The sequence below is a fragment of the Ursus arctos genome, unplaced genomic scaffold, assembly GCF_023065955.2.
Source record: "Ursus arctos isolate Adak ecotype North America unplaced genomic scaffold, UrsArc2.0 scaffold_33, whole genome shotgun sequence".
In the NCBI taxonomy this organism is placed as follows: Eukaryota; Metazoa; Chordata; class Mammalia; order Carnivora; family Ursidae; genus Ursus; species Ursus arctos.
The window spans coordinates 23,229,573-23,234,776 of NW_026623019.1; the positions used below are offsets into that span (position 1 = coordinate 23,229,573).

General features: G+C 47.4%; 1 pseudogene; it reads left to right on the plus strand.

Moving 5' to 3' along the window:
- The first annotated feature begins 4,434 nt into the window (after positions 1-4,434).
- On the plus strand, positions 4,435-4,596 carry LOC113269896 (U2 spliceosomal RNA; annotated as a pseudogene).
- The last annotated feature ends 608 nt before the right edge of the window (positions 4,597-5,204 follow it).

The window sequence follows — 5,204 nt, forward strand, 5'->3', positions numbered from 1 at the left end:
CATTCTGTCTTGTGATTCCATTTAAAACTTCATATTTTTCCAGGAGACTAACCCTTGACTGATCATTTGAGTTGTTGGTGTCTGGGATGAAGCGTCGCTGGTGATGAACCGACACAGCTGAAGGTCCCAGGAAATTTTTCACATGGCATCTACTGTGCATTGGGATTTGCAGAACAGCGGGCTGCTCTTCTTCAACCCACGTGATGCCCTGTCTGGTGGACGCACCGTGAATGAAGGATTGCTGGGACGTCTGAGCTTCCTCGGAAATGTCACTGCCTAATACACACGTGCAATTCAAATTACGAGGTCAAGGAGGGTGAGTTTCATCTGCCTCAGGCTCCATACACTATGTTCAGATACTAAATTCCTGGTTCATTTTCTCACCCTGGCTCTGTGAAAACTCTTAGTTCGAAAGCTGCCGCTATTCTTTTAAAAATTCCCTGGCAGTCCTGGAAGCCAGGAAAGTTTTACTTTCAAACAAGAATTTTGGTGTTTGTATCACTAAGTCCTCTATTTAATTACAATAACACATTGTTTAAATTAAGCGTCCTTTGGAAAAAATAAGGGTTTAAGTGAAGAGGAAAACATTATGTCAAAGTAGACAACGTTTTGAGAGACTAAAAAGTCTGTTTTTCAGAAAAAAAAAATTCTGAAGCATTTGTGGACTTCTCTTCCCCGTGGTCAATTTGCTCACACGGTGACCTTCATCTGGACGTGGTTCTCTACCCCTTCACCTGTGTTAGGTCTAGGAGAGAAGCATTTTCATAAAGGCAAGCCAGGCCTCCAGTCAGGATCCTACAGGGCTCTGGCAGGCCTTCTAGGAACTCGAGAGTTGAGTGCTGAACTACATAACCAGACGGTGTCAGTTTCCTTCTTTAAAGATGCCAGTTTCAGCTGGATGTATTAAGCATGTCTTCACAGTCTGGGTGGAAATTTGTAGCAGTTAGCTGTGGACCATCAAATCATGAACAAAACTAAGGAGAATTCAAGAAGCGATGGGTATAAGTACACACGGCTAGCTAGATTCTGTCCTCTCTCCCTCCTTCCCTTCTTCCCTCCTTCCTTCCTTGGCGTATTAGAAGTCTTTCAGGATGGGAGGGATTGGTAGTCTTCCTGGTAGATCTGGGGAGTAAAGAAAAAGTACCGTTTGTGTCAATTATATCTCAACAAAACAAAAAGCAAAGAGAAAACACTTTCTCTTACTCTCAGAATACTTCTGACACCAAATGTGTGGGTTTTGCCACACCAAGCAATTTTCCAGTTCTCGGTAGATGCCATTTGGGAGTCTTGCAATTCAGCTCAGTGCTGTCACTCACTGCTTGGCGTGAGCACAGGCTACAGGGGCAAAGGGCTCAGTCTGACATGACTGCCCAGACCTCCGATGCCAATCGTAAATCTTGGGTTGTCACGTGTACTTCTGACCAACTGGTTCTAAATCAGGGGTTCCGTCCTTGGGTTTGATAATTTGCTAGGACTCACAAAACTCAGGGGAACATTTATTTATGTTTATCATAAAGGGTGTTACAGAGGATACAGGCGACCAGCCGGGCAAAGCAGTGCATGGGGCGTGGTGTGGGGGAGGGGTGAGGTGCTTTCACGCCCTCTCAGGATGTGCCACCCTCCCAGCGCGCCTCCGTGTGGTCACCACCCCAAGCTCTCCGAAACCCAGAGTTTGGGCATTTTCTCATGGAGGCTTCCCCATGTAGGCATGATTGATTATTAACTCAATCTTAGCCCCATTTGGCTCCCAGGAGGATGGGGCGGGGCTGAAAGTTCCAAGCTTCTAATCACATTTGGTGTTTCTGGTGACCAGCCCTCCTCTGGCCCCCATCCGGGAGCCCCCCAGAGTCACCTCATTAGAACAAAAGACACCCCCTCACTCAGGAAATTAGAAGGGTTTTGGGAGCTCTGTGTCAGGATCAATATATATATTTGATCTGGGGGCAAAGACCAATATATATATTTTTTATTATGTCACAGTAGCAGTGAGGGCTAAACTTTATTTTACACTTCTCTTTGCCCCGGGGCACCTGGGGGGCTTGGTCAGTTACGTGTGTCTGCCTTTGGCTCAGGTCGTGGTCCCAGGGTCCTGGTAGAGAACCCCACATCAGGCTCAGCGGGGAGCCTGCTTCTCCCTTTCCCTCTGCCGCTCCCCCTGCTTGTGTATGACCGCTCTTTCCCTCTTATTCTCAAATACATAAGTGAAATCTTAAAAAACAACAACTCCCCACCCCCAATTCTCTTTGTCCCAAGCCCAGACAAAACAGGGCAATAGAAACGTGTGACAGTTGTCCTCAAAGTTGAGGTCAATCCCAGGCTTGCTTTTTCAGGTCCTGCAATGGCCACTTGAGCAGGGGCACCTGCCAGGTCCAGGAGCCCCCCGATGAGGTCCAGAGCCGGGAGAAGCTCCTGTGCTCTGCACGGCTCAGCCTGGCTTCCTGTAGGGAGGCTAGCTGCTGGGCAGGCTGGGCAGGCAAACCACACAATTGCCACAGAATGCACCTTTCTTACCGCTCTCCTTATAGGGTAGCCATTTAGGCTTTACTGAGTGATCACATCAGCTTTTACAGTTCGTGCGTGTGCCAGCTGTCCTGGGTGATCTTTCTGGAACATGCAACCAATCCTTACAGACTGCCTGTGTGGGAGGGCTGCCCTGGAGCTTGGAGGAGCACGGAGTTGAGGCGGGAAATGGCAGCAGGCCCCAAGCAGCGTCTAAGCTAGTGCAGGAGAACTCTCTCCAAGGCGAGGGGAGAGTGGTATGTGCCTTAGGGAAGAGCAGAGCCAAGATGTCAGGATGTGTGTGGAGAGCAAGGGAGAACTGATTTCAATCAGAAGAACCAGGAAAAAAGTCCTTTAAAAGGTGACAGTTAAGCCCAGCTTCGCACACCAGGTAGGATGTGGGCTGGATGTGGGATGGGAGTCAGGCGGGGAAGGCCAGGCTCAGGGGACTGGTCTGACTGGTGGTGAGAGAAACAGTTGGTTGGGGAGGGATTCGGGGGCCGATGGGGCTGGGCCTCGGCTGTCAGGTGAAGGAGTTGAGACCACGTGAATGTCAGGAAAATAATTTGGGTAACTTTGGGCAGCCTGGAAAAGGGGCCTCCCGCTGTATTGTGTGGGCTTGTGTTCCTCAGCAAAATCTGTCTTCTCCATCTTGTGAGGATTCAAAAATGCCCCCTCGGGTACTGTTTTGTTGTAACTATCTTCTTAGTGTATTGGGCAGGCTCCCGTCCGCGCACAGACAAACCCTTCCCGTCTTGTTCTGTGACTGTCACATTTGCCGTCGGATTTAAGGAATCATGGCTCTCAGTGGCCAAGAGTCTGTCACCTGCCAGGCACCTTGGTGAGTTTGTTATGTGTCTTATTTAACGCTCTTGAAAACCTGAGGTGGGAAACATTTCCCTTACTTTTCAGACAAAGAAACGGAGTCCCAGTGTGGTTCCATGAATCCTAAGACCACCCAGCTTGGAAGCAGCAGAAAAGTGTTCTGTTTGCTTTGCTTTCCACTCATTCTCCTGTCCAAGCCCCTGGAGCTTGCAGTGCTGATAAAGAATGGCAGCTGATGATGGCTGAGCTCCACACATGACATGCATGAACTCCCCACAGAAATGATGTAGGGGAAGTCCTGTTGCTATTATGCCCATTTTACAAATGAAGAAACCGTCTCAAAGATGCATGCAATTTGCCCACTGTCACAAGGCTACCACGTGGCAAAAGCAGGATTGGAACTCAGGCTCCAAGCACATGTTTTAACTACTCTGATATAGTCAATCATCAGGGCTGGGGGTGCAGGGACTAGGGTCTAGCACGGTGCCAGGTCGATAGTGGCCCCTTACATGAATGCTTTTGAATACATTTGTGAATGCTTTATGAATGAAATTAAGCGAGCAAATGAGTGGATGGAATAAAGAATGAATGAATCATGTGTATGACACCGAGGCTTAGTTCTTGATTTTTCTCCTGGACACCATGCTAGGACTTTGGTGAACCTCTCCTGCGAGAAGGGATGATACAACCTGGCCGTGACTGTGTGGTCCAGAGAGCCAGGCACCCCACAGATGTGGAAATGGGGTCAACTGCCGAACACCATACTTCTTGTCAGTTGGGCTTTGTCTGGAGGAAAGACTCTTCTATACCATGTCCTAGTGCTAAACTAGGTATGAATAATATAGAAACAATCACAAATATGTTGGGATATTTTGGTGGTTTTGTTTTTAACTAAAATACTTCTTTTTTTTAAAAAAAAAAATTTTATTATGTTATGTTAGTCACCACACAGTACATCCCCGGTTTCCGATGTAAGGCTCGATGATTCATTAGTTGTGTATAACACCCAGTGCTCCATGCAATTCGTGCCCTCCTTAATACCCATCACCGGCCTATCCCAGTCCCCCGCCCCCCTCCCCTCTGAAGCCTTCAGTTTGTTTCCCAGAGTCCATCCCTTCTCGGCCTTTTGGCTAAGATCAAGTGTAGGATCTGTTCTTATCAGTTTAACTAAAGTACTTCTTACCTGTTATGACCACTGAAATTTTAAAAAATGACTTGAGTTTTTTAGAAAAGTTTTAGATTTATCGAAAACCTGCAAAGATAGCACAGAGAGTTTCCACATGGGCCTCAGCCAGATTCCCCCGCTGTCAAAAGCTTACATCTCTGTGGTACATCAGCTTAACTAAGGAAACAACGTGGGTAGGTACTTTAATAACTAGACTCCACACTTTACTCAGATTTTGCTAGTTTTCCCCCAATGTCCCTTTTCAATTCCAAGATCCCATCCAGGATACCACATTATAGTTAGCTGTCATGTCTCCTTAGGCTCCTCGGGCCTGTGTCAGTTTCTTAGACTTTCTTTGTTATTCATGACCTTGACAACACTGAGGAGTACTGCTCAGATGTCTTGTAGAATGCTCCTGAATTTGGATTTGTCTGATGTTTTTCTCATAGTCAGCCTGGGGGTTATGAGTTTTGGGAGGAAGACCACAGAGACAAAGTACCATTCTCATTACCTCATATTAAGACTACTGCTACAATTTTTTAAAAGATTTTATTTCTTTATTTATTTAGAGAGCGAGTGGGGGAGGAGTGGGAGGGACAGAGGGAGAGGGAGAGGCTCTCAAGCCGACTCCATGCCGAGTGGGGAGCCCTGATCTGGGACCCAGTCCCAGGACCCTGAGATCATGATCGGAGCTGAAACCAGGAGTCAGACGGTT